The following is a 16,388-nucleotide window of genomic DNA, read 5'->3' on the forward strand; positions in this document are numbered from 1 at the left end:
GGGAAAATTATATGACACAGTGGATTTAATAATTATGCTTTTAACTACAAGTGACAAAAATACCAAGTAATAGCAGTTTTTAAAGTAAAGACAATTTTCTCATATAACAAGAAGTCTGGAAACAGGTGCATGTTGGTGAGTCTCCCCTCATGGTACCAAGATGGTTGCAGCAGTTCCAAGCATCACATCTTTACACACCACCATTCAAAAACAATAAAAAAAAAAAAAAAAAAAAAGAAGAAGGAAGTGGGGCAAAAAATACCCTCTTTTTAAGGAGGAAAATTACTTTCTAGAAGTTCCCCTACCTCCTTCCTGTCACATTTCATTGTCCAGAACCGTGTCACATTTCAACTCCTAGACTAGCATGTCTCAACTTCAGCCTTGTTGACATTTTGGCACAGATAATTCTCTGTGGTGGGGGGTTGTCCTGGGCATTGCAGGAGATTCAGCAATATCCCTGACCTCTACCCACTAGATACCGGTAGCATTCTCCCAGTTACAATAACCCAAAATGTCCCCTGACATTGCCAATGTCCTATGGGTGTGTGTGTGTCTTTAAAATTGCCTGGGTTGAGAACCACTGCCCTAGACGAATGACTGGCAGAGAGAAATGGATAGTCATAACTGGCTCAGACCAATCGTGGTGCATCCCTTGAGGCCGGGTACACTGCTGCCTGAAAAGAATTCTGTCTAAAGGAGGAAGGGTAATGGCTTTGGGTTTGGCAATCATTCCCCTTGTTGCTTTCCTGTCATTCAAAAAAAAAGAAAAAAAATGCTTTTCTCTCTTCCCACATCCAAGAAAGCACTTCATAGGGCATATCAGGAAGAATCAGGTCACAGAAATGGGAGCCTCAGCGATATCTAATCTGCAGCTTTGGTGGCCACAGGAAAACAATTGGGAGTCAGGGTGGCCAGTCCTCTTTTTATTTAGAAAATCTACACCAAGCTACCTCTCTTTGAAGGCATTCCTTTCTTTTCTTCTTGCCCCTCCTCCCTTAAAAAAAAAAAAGAAAAAAAAAGACAAACGCGTATTTGTCCAGGGATATTTGGTAAACAAGGACTTCTAGTGGAAAATTCTTATATTCGTTCCTCAGTTACATGTTTCGAACATTTAAAAATACATGTTGGTTAAAGTATAATTGGCCATTTTATTCCTAATGTGAGGACAGTCATCCCATTGTAAATATGATTATTGGAGGGTGCAAGTTTTAAGAACAACAGCCAACATGTTTTGAGCATCTGCTATGTTCTGGGCACTCTGATAAATTGCAGGACGTGGATGAACGTGAAGTAGGTGTCAGGACTCCATTTTACAGAGGAAGAGCCGCAGAAGTTCCGTGACTTGCCTGATTTACACAGCCAGGAAGATGAGGCGCTAACCTCTGAACTCAGAGAACTTGAATCATCACCCTTTCTTGTTTTAAAGCCACTTTCAGAAATTAAGATTATGTATCAAATCATTGTCCAAAAAACTAGTCAATTTTATGCCTAAACACACATACACACATCAAACAAAAACCACATCAAACTTTTAAATTGGATGTTTGAAAAACATTGGTGAATTCTGTCAATTGGCTGCCCAAGGTCATTTCAATCTCACGCTACCTAATATTAAAGTTTCAGTCAGTCTTACGTGGAAGATGGATTCAGAACTTTCGGCTAGGGCTTCCCTGGTGGCGCAGTGGTTGAGAGTCCGCCTGCCGATGCAGGGGACACGGGTTCGTGCCCCGGTCCGGGAGGATCCCACATGCTGCAGAGCGGCTGGGCCCGTGAGCCATGGCCGCTGAGCCTGCGCGTCCGGAGCCTGTGCTCCGCAACGGGAGAGGCCACAACAGTGAGAGGCCCGCGTAACGCAAAAAAAAAAAAAAAGAACTTTCGGCTAGAAAACACTGCTTGCATTTAAAGGGTTACAAATGTGACTTCTCTGGGTTTTAAGAACTGTTCTTCAGATCATGGTTTTCATCAAAGTCATATTCTACATTTTTGTAAACATGTTTAATAAGAAAAAGTTAAATAGCAAAAATAATATGAAAGATTGCTCTAAATATGGAAACAGTGGAATGAATGTTATGTTTTAAAGGTGCTCACTGAGGAAAACACTAATTAAAAAGCCCACACTGGGGAGACACAAGAGGGAGGAGATATGGGGATATAGGTATATGTATAGCTGATTCACATTGCTATAAAGCAGAAACTAACACACCATTGTAAAGCAATTATACTCCAATAAAGATGTTAAAAAAAAGCCCACACTGTGTATCTTAGGGAAGGGAGATACTTCTTCAATGTTTTCTAATAAAACTTTTTTTTCACACTATCCTTTAACAGTTGGAATGAAAGAGAATATTGAGAATTCTCAAATGGGAACCCAACTTTTACTATTAAAGAGAAAACCCAGAGTCAATATGAAATTAGTTACATTAAGAGCTACAGACTCCAGTGAAGGCTGAAAACTAAATAAAAGAAAATTCTGTTAGTTTAATCTCCTTAAAGCCCTGGAGGCATAGAAACTTCAGGAATTGATTAATTTTCTTTTGCTCAGATACTTTATAATGATTCAGCAAAACAAAGTTATAAATACTTCAGCACTGAGTAACATTAAATTGGGAGCAGATTTGAACCTATCCCCCCAAGCCAGTTTGCCTCAGAAGAGTCAGCAATATCAGGATATGCTTCAGTGCAAAAGTTTATCCTGAATTGATTGGAGCAGAGAAAACAGAATCATACATATATGAGTTTACATATATAAACTTCTATTCCTCATCATGTGTTCAGTGCATTTTCCCCCTCTTTGCAATTAAAACAAATCTGATTCAAATATTTAATTTGAAAACAAAGTTAATCAGATTTTGTAGAACTGAAAAAAAAAATAACCTTAGGGCAAGAGTATATGTATAGACAGTCGGTTCTCATTATTTGCGGTAGTTTTGTTCTGGAAAGTCATAGCAAACACTGAATTAGTGAACAGCAAATCATCGTTCCTCAGGGAAATCCTCCCTGTGACTCTTTGGCCATAATATTTTTGTTAACCGGTCAACGAATAACCTTGTTTTATGTATTTCTGTTTAAAGACATCTTATTTAATATATATTGTTGATTCATAAAATTGAACTTGCAGCCAACAGCACTGTAACTCATGTCTGAAGGAAGCTTATCTAACACACATATTTTCTCTGTAAGGCACATCAGATAACACTTTAGCACTCTGCTTGGGGGCCATTGTAAATAGCAAAACCACCAACGAAAAGCACAAAAATGTGAAAAGCGTGGTGCTAAATAGACTGTGAAAAGGACACTTGTTCCGAGGCTGAGAGCTGAAACAGGAAGTTTAGAGTCTCCTTCCTTGATCTCAGCTGGGATTGTGCCTGATGGCGACTCAAATTTTTCACTGCTCTGCATGTGTCTGGGAATGATGGCAAGAGTGCTGCAAGTATTGGTTTTGGGTTTACACACAAACTTTAGTGAGCGGGTGAATTTACACATACAAAATGCGTGAATACTGAAGATTGAGTTTCTGCACAGATGTATACAAAAAATCTGTTCTCTGCTTACTGCAGATAAATGAAGGGAAGCATTCTCTCTTCCAGGCTTTTGTATAAAACCCTTGGGTTGCGAGCAGGTGGATTCTTAAGCATGGCAATGGTTATAATAAGCAAGGTTGTGGAAGATAAAGAAAAGGAGAGGCCAGGATGGATCACTGCCTAGGATATAGGGTCCTTAGCAACTTAAAACTACCATCCTGCCCATTTTTCAGGCACATCTAAGGCTTCCAAGTCAGAGAGCTACTTACTGGATGTGTGAACTTGGGCAAAGCATGTAGCTGCTCTGGGCTTTAGTTTTCTCACTTGAAAAACGGGACTAATTCTGGAACACACCTCTCGGAGTTGCCGTGAGGATTCAATGAGATAATTCATTTAATGACTTAAAGCACAAATCCTTGGGAAAACCAGACATGTACCAACTCCTGATGAGATGTGATAAGTGAAACACACAAGCCAGTTATGACATATTGTGGCCAAAAAAGGAAAATGCTGACCAAGCCTCAGAGCCAACCAAGGGAGAGAGAGGAACAGAGTCAACAGCTCCAGGCTTCGGATGCAATCGGATAAATTCAGAAAATAGGACAGTTGAGTGTTTTGTTTGTTTGTTTGTTTTTCAGTAAGGGCATGAAAAAAAGAAAAGGAAGTGGAGGCTATTCTATATTGCGAATTGGAAGGGGTGTAACGATCAAGGGCAGTACATGGAGAAACCAATTGTAAAAGACACTTTTGAGACAACTGGGGGACATTCGAATATCAACTGGTTAGTTTAACAATATTAAATAATTATAGCTAATTTATTAAGTGTGATGATGGTATTGCAGTTTTGTAGGAAAATGTCCTTATATTTTAGAGATGCATGCAGAAGTGCTAAAACGTGAATGACATGTTCTGAATGACAGGGATTTGCTCTAAAATACTATGGAAAGAAAAAGAAAAAAGGAGAGGACTGGGAAAAACTGCTGCTAAATTAGTTATGTGACTAAAATGAATCAATTCCACTGAGCGATTGCTGCCTAAAGTACTTTCGGAACTCAGGAGGGAGTTTAGCTCAATTATTCTACGTAGTTGTTATTACTTAGAATGAACATTTTTGTTTGAAAGAGAGAGAGGTAGAAATGCATAAGATACAGTTGGTAAGTAACAGCTCCCTCTGAAACCTCTTGAGATCTTTGATTTATGAGTTCAAGACTCTTCACTACAACATTCAGGATCTGACATAAACTGAGACCTGAAAGCTAAGGAAGAGTGGTCCAGGCAGAGGGAACAGCATGTTTGGCATGAGGGCTCTTTGGCATGAGGTTGAAGCCTGGAGACCGGGCTCCAAATCTCTTGCAAAGTAGGTGGCAAACTGTTAAGGTTTGGAAGGCGCATCTCAAAGGTATCAGATGCTGTTCATTTTCTCTCTCTGCCATACACCTAAAAATACTGCTCTTAAAGAGACTCACGTTTGGCAAAGTAACAGTAACCAACCCAGTCCACCCTATAGGGCACTTAAGAGTTTATATATAAAGCTCTTCCTTCCAAGCATTTCTGCACTTTGACTTTGAGCCTACGAGGTAGACAAAGTGGGTATTACTATCCCCAATTTACAGAGCAGGAAACTAAGGTTCTGAAATACCAGGTGTCTTGACCTGAGTCACCAAGTTAATGAGTGGCTAAGCCAGGACGTGAAGCTGGGTCTCTGGCCACTAGATCATTCATAAAGGAATCAGTTCATGACAACACTCACCGATCTTGTATGATTTTGTTGTAGGTGAAAGCTGAGGTCGTAAGATGAGTTAGACCCCGTCCTTCCCCTCACAACCTTAGCCCTCGTAGTTCTCCGCATGTTTAAGCACGGTGTCTAGCCACAGCAGGAGATCACAGACCAGCAGAGTCCTGTGTCCTTCCATTGACCCTTTGCCTTTGCAAATGTTTGCTAGGTTCTGCCAGATGGGTCTGATATTACATTTTAATAGTGAAAACCACTGAGGTGATTTTCACTGACCTACTGGCATTTCATACGAACCCATTCTTAGAATTACACGCTTTAGGGAACATGGTTCAGGCCTCCTGTCTTGCCCTTTTCTAACCGAAATTGCACATAAACGCACATAGGGTTTAAAAAAAGGGCAAGTCTACATTTGCCCACTACCTCAGAGCCGTCCATGGCTCCTCACTTTATAAGGCAGAAGTGGCAACACGGCGGATTTACAGGCCAAATCCAGCCCTCAGGTTAAATCAGCCTCACTGACAGAGGAGTGGGGCCCTTCCCCGTACTCACTGACAGAGGAGTGGGGCCCTTCCCCGTACTGGATCTTCACTCTGTTTTAAATTTGAATGAGTCACCAACACTTACAAATAGGGAAAGTGGTATAGGGGTCTGGACCTTGCCTTCTCTTGAACAATGGGAAGATCCAGCAAGGCTAGTCCTGTATTCTCTCACAGTAACAACTGGCTAGAGTATTGTGTGGCCTCTTTAGGTGACTCAAGTGCACTCCTATTTGCCACAGTCCCCACCATTCCCTATTGCCCCTGGGCCACTGACTGATTCACATCACCTGCCTGGTCTTGGCATTCATGTACAAAACCTCAGGGCTAAAGGAGCAAAGACTCTTTCTTTAGCCCTACATCCATGGCCCATGGCCTCCACCACCAGCCCCAACTCACTTCTCCTGCCTCATCTCCATCCCACTCTGAACTTTACGCTTTGACAATCAGGAGATGATTTGAGTTTCCAGAAAACAGCAAGCCTTTGCTTCCTTGGAACGCCCTTCACCCTCTGCTCAGTTCTGCAAAGCCATATTGAGCCTTCAAGTCCCAATTCAGATCTCATCTCATCCAGGAGGCCTTTCCGGATGTTTATGGTTGGATAAGGATCTCTTTATGTTCCCCTAGTTGCTTGTGCCTCTTTAACTTATGATTTGAGATGATCTGCTTGTCCAGCTGTCTCCCCAGTTGGGAAGCTCCCTCACCTGCCCACACTCACTTTTGTATCCCAGCCCCTAGTGCAGGGCCAAGCACATTTACTGGTGGATGTCATAAAATGTCAATCAATGGCTCTGAGCCCAAGTGTCTCCAGGGAGGAGGCCTTGGGGGTCCCAGAAGGAGAAACTTTCTTTGAGTCCAAATCCCCTTCTGTAGCCTTTCCTTCCATTTCTCTCTGTGTCCATTCCAAGAGCCCCTGGCTGTGGAAAAAAAAAATCACGCGTTTGCTGTATTGAGTACTTCGGGCTTTAGATAGGAGATAACTTTTTAACAATCAAGTCCTTCTGACTTTTTGTCTTTGCACACCTGGCTGGGGTAAGGTGGGAGTGTAGGTCAGTCACTGGGTTGCCTTTTGGCCCTGCTGGGGGCGAGGCTGAGGAGACCACTCCCCAAGAAAGGCACTCCTGGCAATTTGGGGGAGGGAACCACTTCAGAGATGCCAGCCAGAGGCCAGGATGGGTTAATAACTCTAACTGCTCACTGCAGCTATTAATAATCGCCAGTTATTTAGATATGAAGTCACTAATTCACCACTAGTTAGTGGAGGTATTTAGTGAGGAACTAAGTACCTGCTTAAGGCCATCCTTAGAATAAAGGCAGGGAACGTGGTAGTCTAATTTAGAGACTGCTCTAGGAAACTCACCTGGATGACAGAATCTGCTGAGGATGTTATTACTTAGCAGAACATCCTCAGGGGGATCCAAGGGAGACACTGATAGATTCCTACTTACCAGGAAGATTAGAGTTTTTCCTGGACAATGTGAATTATGTAGCTGATCTGTTTCCCTCTTTGTTTGAATTGCTGGAAAGCTCAGAGGCAAATTTGTGTCTTGCCTGTTTAAATCTTCATGGTATTCATTTTTGGAATAAACCTCATTCTTAGCTCCCTATTTTTATTTTTCTTTCTTTTGGTTTACCTATTTAAAATAATAATAACTACATATATATAACTTTCCCACCCTGTTCTTCTACGAAACACAAGCACGAAATAAGCAAAAATCGTTCATAGTCATACCTGGAGAGAAACACCCTTATGTTCTAGCATATTCCCTCTCTCCTGTCCCCACAGTACACATATTTTACAAAATGAAATCATGCCATATATAGTGTTTTATAACTGTCACTCCCACTCATTACCTTATGCACATCTTGGATCTATAATTTAGTCAACCAATATAGGACTGGTGAAGATTAGGCTAGTTCTAAATTTCTTCATTCACAGAAAGAAATATTTTGATAATCACTCTTCAGGCTGAACCTTTACACACATATTAACACTTCTTGCAATTAAAATTCTTAGAAATTCTCATTGGCTTCTACTTTAGGTCATCTTGCTTTACTTAATGTATGCTGTTGATTACCTTTACTTTCTGGAACAAGCAGAGACATTAAAGAGAGAAATTAAAGAGAGAAAGTCAGACACGCCTAACCTCTAGTCCTCAGACTAGCAGAGGCTCAGCACAGCTATCCATCAGTCAACTGGAATTAGCACATGGCTTTTACATTCAGTTTTTCTCTGAGGACTCAACATTAAAAAAACAAGGGCTTCCCTGGTGGCGCAGTGGTTGAGAGTCCGCCTGCCGATGCAGGGGACACGGGTTCGTGCCCAGGTCCGGGAAGATCCCACATGCCGCAGAGCGGCTGGGCCCGTGAGCCATGGCCGCTGAGCCTGCGCGTCCGGAGACTGTGCTCCACAATGGGAGAGGCCACACCAGTGAGAGGCCCGCGTACCAAAAACAAAACAAAACAAAACAAAACAAAAAACCAAGAGATGTTCTCTGTCCTCAAGGGGTTTAAATTCTACTAAGGGAACAGATGAGCAATAAGTGTGCACCAAGTTACCAAATACAAGATTGGAGAAAATTTCTATCAACAGCAACGTAAGGTGGTATCTGAAAAGTGCCAAAAGCAACAACTCGAGAAGGCTGGTGGGGGCATTCAGCAGGTATTTACTGGACCAAGTGCTGTGTGCGAATAGAACGCAGCTAAGGACACCAAGGAGCTCAAGATCTTTGAGGGGTGTGTGTGTGTGAATGGGTAACAGGGAAGGGGGGTCTCAGTGCAGAACAACGAGGCAAGTGTACTCAGAGACACGCACAGGATCTTCTAGAAGCTTAGAGGCCAGCTTCTTAAAGGGGAAGAGGAGACCAAAACAGCCTTCCACGAGTGTAGCCTAAAGAACACAGAGAACGCCAGAAAAGAGGCACGAGTGTCTTAGTAACAAACAGACCTTTAGCTGAGAGCAGATGACTCAAACCTTTGACTGTGACCCACACTTAAGAAATTCACTTAAAATCTTAATCCAGTATAGACTTGTATTTGTATCTAAGTGACATACAAGTCCGTGTATAAATTCTTTCTGTAAAACATGCAAACTACTCTTTTACTTTTTATTTTAATTCAGTAAAAGAGAGGAGGGTTGCCAGCCACTAAGTTGTTGTTACGACCCATTGGAGTACACTGACCGTTATCGGCCTAAACTGCAAGTGTCCTCAGTGCTTGATAAAGAAAAATTCAATGGGGTCGTGGCTTAGACTCCAAGTCTCCAAAACAGATCAACCCCATCAGGAAAAGGCTCTGTTAGTGTGAAAATGAAAGTGCGACTAGCTTTCCATTGTCTTGGAAAAGAGAGTAAAGAACGCGTTTTTTGTTCTTTTGAGTGGTTTACCAAAAGCTGCCTCACCCTGTGTTATGCAGAGCTAGTGCCTGGGAAGAATTGACCAGTTTTGTGCAAATTTGCTCCTAATCTCTTTTAGAGAGATCTGGGCCTAAAACAGTTAACCTTCAGGAGACTTACACTAATGATTAGGTCTGACCCGAAGGGCTCAGAATCCACAGAGGTGGGCTGCTTTCGGCACAGGGTGTGGTTGATGAACTGAACTCCCCTGGGCTCAGTCGTCTTGGCACAGTGGGTGTGCGTTGGTGAAAAATGGCCATATGTGGGAATGTAAACGGAAGAAAGCTGTAATAAAGCCCCAGACGAGACGTCAGTTTGCTTCAGCAGGTGCTTTGACCAGTCAGGACAACTCGGTAATTAACACGCACCCGCAGGTGCGGGACCAGTCTTCAACAGCGCCCCCGTGTGTTCGGGAGAAGCAATGGCAGAAAGTGATCAATGTAGAATTTCTTCGCTTGTGGAAGAGGAGTAACTCCTTCCAGACTCAGTAAGATTCTGGGGTTCTTGGTCAGTTGTGCACGAGGGGAGATGTCTCAAAAGAATGCTATAGAACATCCTGCTATTAGGGAAAGATTAATTATTAAAAAAAGATGTGACCGGATTTCAACTCTGAGTTTGGAGTCGCCGCAGTAGGCTGGGTACATCTTACTGAGCCCATATTCTTAAGCACGCCACCAATGCTCTCCAAGTCTGGTCCCACGACCAGGGCATCAGCATCACTGGGGAACTTGTTAAATATGCAAATTATCACCCCTTACCCCACCCTGCCCCCCAAGAACTATGAATCAGAAGCTCTGGGGTTGGGGCTGGGCAAAATCCGTATTTTACAAGCCCTCCAGGGGATTCTGATTCCACTAAAGCCTGACAACGATTGCTTATTGGTTCCCCACCTTCCCCACCTTTCTCTTTTTTTTTTTTTTTTTTTTTTTGCGGGCCTCTCACTGTTGCGGCCTCTCCCGTTGCGGAGCATAGGCTCCAGACGCGCAGGCTCAGCGGCCATGGCTCACGGGCCCAGCCGCTCCAGCCGCTCCATGGCATGTGGGATCTTCCCAGACCGGGGCACGAACCTGTGTCCCCTGCATCGGCAGGCGGACTCTCAACCACTGCGCCATCGGGGAAGCCCCCTTTCTCTTCTTTAATCCTTCTAATCCTGTGCCTGGGCTGGCTGCTGAAATTAAAACAATAGTTGAGACAAGTTCGTTAAGAGGTTGGAAGAGAGTGCTAAGACTCTGCGGAAGACCTGGGGCTTAGTTTGTTCCTGAGAGCTGGTAGAATTTGACCAGGCAGAGAACAGATAGGAGGATAATCTAGGCGGAGGAAGAGACGGGCCTTAGTAGAGGGCGGAAGGGACAAGGCATGCTACAGGTCAGGCAGGCAGCCAGTGTGGCTGCACGGAAAGGTGAATCTTTCCCTGTAGATGGGCAGCAAGGCTGCAGAGGTAGTTTAGGGTTAGACTGAGAAGGGCCTGAAATCTAGCTTTAGATGCTAATGCCTTATCTGGTAGGTAATAAGGAGGCGTGGGAGATTTTGAGCAAGGGAGTCCTAACATGGACGTTATTTTGGGGAAAAAGAAAAGAAGTAACACAAATTTACTTTACTGTGTCAGTCGCTGTGCTACAGTCTCCCATATATGCTCTCATTTTGCCCTCCCAACAATCCCAGGAAGTACTAGTGTAATCCTCACTTAACACAAGACACTGAAGCTTGGAGAAGGTCACATAGCTAGCTAGTGATGGACCTGGGCTCAAACTCAGGCAGCCCAGCTCCAGAACCCACGCGCTTTGAACCACGTTTCTCAAACGTTTCTGGACTGAGCCTCAGAGTCAGAAATGTCAGTTACATCACGATCCAGGACACACATGCCGAAGTGCTAGGAAACAATACTCAACTGTCGCATACTTTGATTTGTTTTTTCTATTCTATTTTCTTCTGTTCTCGTCTGTTTTATTCTTTGAAGGTTTTTATTTATGGCTCACTAGTTACGGTTAAGTTATGATTTAGTAACGATTTCACATCCCACTAATGATTGGGTTCCAACCCAAGGTTTGAAAAACACTGCATGAGAATACACTACTTGACAAAGAAAAAGCCAACAGATGGGAAATAGCAAGACTATAAAACAGAATAGATGGCATTTAAGCACGTAATTGTTGGGAGCAGGTGAAAAGTGTTATGGTCAGGCATTTGGGAGACAGAGAGAGGAGGGGGAGAAATCTGAGGTACCCATTTTACAGAGGGGAAAACTGTGACTCAGAGAACTTATGCATCTTGCCCAGCTCCATAATCATTGAACCCGTCTCTCCCCAAGAGTGTCTGACTCCAGAGTCTGTGCTCTTGACCACTAGCTGTGCTGGAACTTCTTCTCGTGACCTTCCTGATGAAAACCACGTTCTCCTTAGCGTGGCCTTCTCCTGATTTGGAAGCTGACCGTAAGTCTGGCTGCTATGTCTGGTCAAATTCTTTTCTTCTTCGTGAACAAAAACTTTCCAAAGTGACGGGAACAGGCGTGTGTGTGGTAGTGGATCCAGGGTCCCCCGCTCTCAGTGGGGAATAGGTTGGAGGTTAGGTTCCAGCCCCTCCTTATTCTGCCAAAGGCCAGGGGCGTCCCAACTGGGGGGAGCATGAGGGTGAGTGCTGTTCCGTTCCACTTTCAGGATGTGGATGTCCTGTCATCCTTTGTGCTCCAGCCACACTCTTGTCCCTTTGTTTTCTTTAAAATTTTATTATTTATTTTATTTTTTGTCTGCGCTGCCTGGCTTGCGGGATCTTAATTCCCGGACCAGGGATTGAATCCGCGCCCTCGGCAGTGAAAGCGTGAGTCCTAATCACTGGACCGCCAGGGAATTCCCCTAAAAAATTTTTTTTTTTAACTGAGGCATAGTTGATGCACGATATTTTATAAGTTTCAGGTGTACAACATAGTGATTCACAATTTTTAAGGGTTATAATCTGTTTATAGTTATTATAAAATAGTGGCTATCTTCCCTGTGTTTTATAATACATCTTTGTAGCTTATTTATTTTATACATGGTAGTTTGTACTTCTTAATCCTCTACCCCAGTCTTGCCTCTCCCTCCTCCCCTCTCCCCCACTGGTAACCACTAATTTGTTGTCTCTGTGAGTCTGTTTCTTTTTTCTTCTATTCACCAGTTTGTTTTATTTTTTAGATCCCACATCTGGGTGCTAACAGTACAGTATGTGTCTTTATCGAATTTATTTCACGTAGCATAGTACTGTCCAAGTCCACCCATGTTGTTGCAAATGGCAAAACTGCATATTCTCTTTTATGGCTGAGTGTCCCTTAGTCTTCTTGAGTTTGCCAAGCTCCTTCCTTGTCCTCTTTCCCAGGTCTCAGCCGGGAGTGTCCCTTCCTCAGGGTCACCTCTCCTGACCACCCCAGATAACCAGCTCTCTGTCACTGCCCTCTGATTAGCTCTGGTCATTTGTCACCCACCCATCTGTGGGTTTACTTGACTGTCAGCCTCTCCAGTAGAATGTAAGCTCTATAAGGGCAGAGAACACACCACTCTGCCTAATTCACGAACTCCCTGTGCTTAGCGCATGCCTGGCCCCAAAGAGACTCTCAGTAACTATTCCTTGCACAAGTGAACACATCGAGCTGGAGATCCTTCAAGAGTCATGCCCATGGTGTGAACCTGGGTGAACTCTTCCCTCTCTGCGTCTCAGTTATCTCATCTGCGAAATGGCCTCGAGGTGACCTCTAAGCTTCGTTCCAGCTCTGAAATTCCCCAGCTCTACTGATCTGACATTGGAAACGACCGCGCCCCTCCCCGTGCAGTTCTTTTGCCTTTATCGTCTAATTATTTCTTTAGAAAAGGGGGTGGGGCAGTGCTAGTAGAACCTTCATTCCTTTTTGAGCATTGGGCAGTTTTCCAATTCTTGTAATTGCGTTAGAAGCCCAGCAAACTTAACCAAGTTATTGATTCTGGAGTTTCGGGTCTCCGTTGCTGAGACCAAACCCACAGGCTGGCAGCTCAGTGTTATTTTTTCTCCCTTTCTCTCTCTCTCTCTCTCTTTTTGTAATGTTGTGAGATCACAGGGCAGTCCCTGAATCAACAATTCTTTCAGGCTATAATAAAGTCGTATTTTTGAATTTTGCTTTTGACTTTAATTGCACCCAGGCATGAAACGAGAGAATGAGGGTGCCGTTCCAGATGAGTGCACATTCAAAATCATTCAGACTCTACTTGGACGAGGAGAGGCAAATTAATAATGAGAACAAGCAGCCTTTGGAAATAGGCTGCCCCCCTCCACCCTTCTTTGTAAAATGGAATCATTCTCCTAACAGTGTCAATGGAAAAAACACCAGAGCAAACGCACTGCGGAAGGCCCTGGCACAATTGGTTCTTCTGGACTAGGCAGACCTCAATAAAGTGAAGTCTGAACTATGTACATAATAAAACCAGATAACTCAACATTCATTCATTTATTCATCCTTTTTTTTTTTTTCAGCTGAGCCACGTGGCTTGTGGGATCTTAGTTCCCCGACCAGGGATTGAACCCGGGCCACGGCCGTGAAAGTACAGAGTCCTAACCACTGGATCACTAGGGAAGTCCCACTTTTTTTCCTTTCTTTCTTTCTTTCTCTCTCTCTCTCCTTCTTTCTTTCTCTCTCTCTCTCTTTCTTTCTTCCTCCCTTCCTTCCCCCCTCCCTCCCTCTCTCCCTTCCTTCCATCCAACAAATGTTTGCTGAACTCATATCCTGTGCCACATTTTGGACTGGGTAAGCGGGTAAAACAGTGAATAAGATGGATACAATTTCCATCCCAATACAACAAATAGTACTCATGATAATAACTGCTATTCATATTTACTGGGTGCTTGACATAGTGTAAGTGTTTTTAATACATTTTCTCATTTAGTCCTCACAATATCTTTAGGAAGCAGGCACCCTTGTGACTCCTATCTTAGAGGTGGGGAAACTGAAGCCCAGGGGGAATGAAGTGAATTGTTGAAGATCACGTGGCTGGAAAGGGAAGCACAAGGATGGCTGTGCTCTTACGCAATGGAGTTTGGAGTCTAGCGGAGCAAGGAGGTGAGCAAACGGGGGTTCTAACGTGGTTTGAGAAGTGATGAGCTAGGAGACAGAAAGGGCTGGCTGGAGAGCCTGGGAAGGGTTTGTGCGAGGCATGACGTCTAAGCTGAGATCTGAAGAAGGAGAAAGAATAGGCAGACACAGATTGCGGGGCATTTGGAAGAGGCGAAGATATTTCCGATGGGAGAGGGGTGGAGGGGTAGGACGGGAGAGGAATGGGAGATGGGTCTGGCTGGGTAGACAGGGGGCCGACCATGAAGGGCCTGGGAGCCCAGGCTAAGACCTCTGCGTCCCCGAGGCAGTGAGAAAGCCCTCAGGCAGCCCTGTCAGGTTCACCTCTTACAAAGTTCATGTCTAACTGCTCTGTGCCAAGAAAGGACCGGAGGGTTGGTGGTAGAGAGACAAATTAGGCCCCGGGAGAGGCGACGGGGATCTGTCACGAGGCTGGGGGCAATGATGAAAAAGAGGAGTGTGCTGGTTTGAGAGCATTTCGGATGTAGAAATTGTAGGACTGGGTGATGATTCGAATCTCCATTCTTCAAATCAGGCAGGAGACTAAATTGAACAACTCTGGATGCCTGTGATAACTGATAACTCTCCACTTCACTTTGTGCTGTGCAGACGGGGTTACACATGAGAAAACGAGGGAACCCTCTACCCTGTGAGCTCATCTTTTCTCAAAGACTCAAAGTTGATAGAACAAATCTGCATCCATGGTTCAGTCTTTGCCATCGTTCATTACACCATTTTCAAACTCCTTCATGAGAATTCCTCAGCTAATTTATAATGAGGATCTAGTCTTTTTCTTTTAACTGGTGGTTGAAAGTGATTTAGTTCACCGTGTTTTGCTTTTGCTTGGCTATCAAGAAGTTCAGGACGAATTTTTTTTTATTTTATTTTATTTTTGGCTGCGTTGGGTCTTCGTTGCTGCACGCATCAGGAGCGGGGCCTACTCTTCGTTGTGGTGTGTGGGCTTCAGTAATTGTGGCTTGCGGGCTCTAAAGCTCAGGCTCAGTAGTTGTGGCACACGGGCTTCAGTAGTTGTGGTTTGTGGGCTCTAGAGCGCAGACTCAGTAGTTGTGGCGCAAGGGCTTAGTTGCTCCGCGGCATGTGGGATCTTCCCGGACCAGGGCTCGAACCCGTGTCCCCTGCATTGGCAGGAGGATTCTTAACCACTGCACCACCAGGGAAGTCCCCAGGGTGAATTTTTACACTCATAATAAGTGTAGTAGCCTAGGGCCTTGAGCTATACATCTTGCCTTCTTTAAATTTAACTTCTATCAATTTCTACACGTGCTTTTTTTTATTGGCATAAATACTTTTATAGGCCTCCAATACTGTTTGGAAGAAGTGGTGTATAAAATGATAAATACAAATTGCCCATCTGAGAGTGAGGTCACATGGTCTAGCTTCTAAACCAGCTTCATCCTCTCCTGTCACAGGTCCTGAGATTCCCCCATTAGACTTACTCCCTTGTGTTCGGGCATCTTCTTCATAAGACCCACAAGAAGTACGCATGTATTGTTTTGGACGGTAACTTGTCTGCACTTAATAGTAAGACAGATTAGTTTGTTGAATGTAATGTCACACTCAGCAGGGTGTAGGACTTGGAAGTGATAGGAAAGAGGACAAGGGAAATTTTGGTGGAGACCTGGAGGTTAGGGATATTTTGGAGGTTGGAGCTTTGGGAAGGCCAAGTAGTACCAGGATGGACCTGAGAGGGAGGCCGTGGAAGGAGTGTCCAGATCACCCCGAAGGAGGACAAGAGTCACTGGCAGGAGAAACGGAGAGCCAGAAATCTGGTCACCCCGCCTTGTTTTCTGCCACTCGGTGGACACAGGCTGACCAAGCCACACTTTTGACCGACGTGAGCGGCAAATCTAAAATACCACGATTAGGTGACTGCCCACGAGGAATGATGTTTAGGAGGCTTGGAAAGAGATTCCACTTGCTCTGGTCTGAATCTCTTTTATTACGTTTCCACTGTTGGTGGTTTATTCATTGCATCAAGTCACCGCCATCTCAGGAAGTGTCTGCTAAAATGTGAATACCCCCAGTGGTGTCACGAAAGAAGGATAAACTCATAGAAACATAGACCTTTGGGCTGGAAGGGATCTTGGAGAGAACTGATGGCAACCCTCGTGTA

The sequence above is a fragment of the Grampus griseus genome, assembly GCF_964374135.1.
Source record: "Grampus griseus genome assembly, chromosome: 10".
In the NCBI taxonomy this organism is placed as follows: Eukaryota; Metazoa; Chordata; class Mammalia; order Artiodactyla; family Delphinidae; genus Grampus; species Grampus griseus.